Source organism: Triticum dicoccoides, chromosome 2B, assembly GCF_002162155.2.
Source record: "Triticum dicoccoides isolate Atlit2015 ecotype Zavitan chromosome 2B, WEW_v2.0, whole genome shotgun sequence".
Classification (NCBI taxonomy): domain Eukaryota; kingdom Viridiplantae; phylum Streptophyta; class Magnoliopsida; order Poales; family Poaceae; genus Triticum; species Triticum dicoccoides.
In genome coordinates this window covers 812,473,425-812,474,745 of record NC_041383.1, presented here as the reverse complement: position 1 = coordinate 812,474,745, position 1,321 = coordinate 812,473,425, and the positions used below count along the sequence as shown (strand labels likewise).

Below are 1,321 nucleotides of genomic sequence, written 5' to 3'. Positions count from 1 at the left end.
GGACGTCATAGCAGTCGGGCGACGGCGACGGCGGGCGCGGCGGCGGCAGTGGCGGCGGCGGCGGCGGCGGCGGTTTAGGGTTTTTAGGCGGAAGCGGACGTAACCTAGCGTGATACCATGTAAGACAATAGGCTTTGGGGGGAACCGGCACAACCCTCTAGGGGTGGCCTATCACATATATATATAATGAGGTGGTATACAACGTTACAATATACACATGTAAATACAGTCTAACATGTTGCAATGGTCTATGATGGGTCTAATTTTACAACAAAACCTTTGTTGCGAAATTTTCTGCAACAAGAACTCAATTGCAGAAAAAATTGCAACAAAACCCTACTTGTAATTTTTTTTCTCGCGACAAAACAGCCGTTGCAAAAAAAAAATCTGCAACAAGACCTATGTTTCTGCAATAAGTCTTGTGCTGCAGTTCTGGAGGCACGCTCGGCTCGCTTGATGCGGCAATCCGACGGCTCGCGAGCCTATTGATCTTTTACAAATATCAGCCGGCGGATGCGTCGCACGCCCCTTTAATAAAATTATATGAATTATTATTTTGTTATCTGCAACTTAAATACAGCACTGCGTCAGCCTCGCGAGTGGTCGGATTGACAGAGGGTCTTTCTTGTTACCCGGTGTGCAGTCCCTATGATGGACGCACAATCCGCCTGGTATATTGATTTTCTTGTTGTCCATGCCCTCGGTGGTTCGACCTGTGGAATGACAAAATGAAAAAAACTGACAATTGTATATTAAAACACGAACTAAAGAAATTAATGAAAGAAAACATATGAGAAAAATCAGAAAGCAAATAGCTTCGTTGTGTATGTGCTAGTGACTTACACTGCGCATGAAAAGCAAAGCACGCGAGCAACAGTTGGGAGAGCAGCAGGGCTACTGCACGCGTTTGATTTGTGGGCTTCTCCATCGAGATCGATAATGCGATGAATGCTAGGTTGATATGTGTGTTAGTCAACACTACCAAATATGATACCCTCGTTTTATATTGATACTAGTAAATGTGTATGATTCAAGGCACATTGATATTGGGTAGAATATTAATTGTACACATATATTAGTAAGTAGGATATTGTTTGCCATTAATTGTTTAATTAAGATTGACATTGATATTTTGTATGATATATATTAATTACGTGTTAAATATGTTGAGCACTCACCATTTGATATGGACATGAACCACATATATCTCTACTCCTAAATAGGGACTTGGTAGCTTGGTATCTCGATTTATTTTCGTCTGCATTTTTTCGCCTCACATTCCTCTCACTAAAATTTTCTCCCTCACATTAAAAAACCAAAT

General features: G+C 41.6%; 1 long non-coding RNA gene across 1 annotated transcript; it reads right to left on the bottom strand.

Moving 5' to 3' along the window:
* Window positions 1-224: 224 nt before the first annotated feature.
* LOC119368953 lies at window positions 225-955 on the bottom strand. The gene is made up of 2 exons (XR_005176790.1): window positions 844-955; window positions 225-713 (listed from the first exon to the last, which is right to left on the bottom strand). It is a non-coding gene; the product is annotated as an uncharacterized LOC119368953 (long non-coding RNA).
* Window positions 956-1,321: the final 366 nt, after the last annotated feature.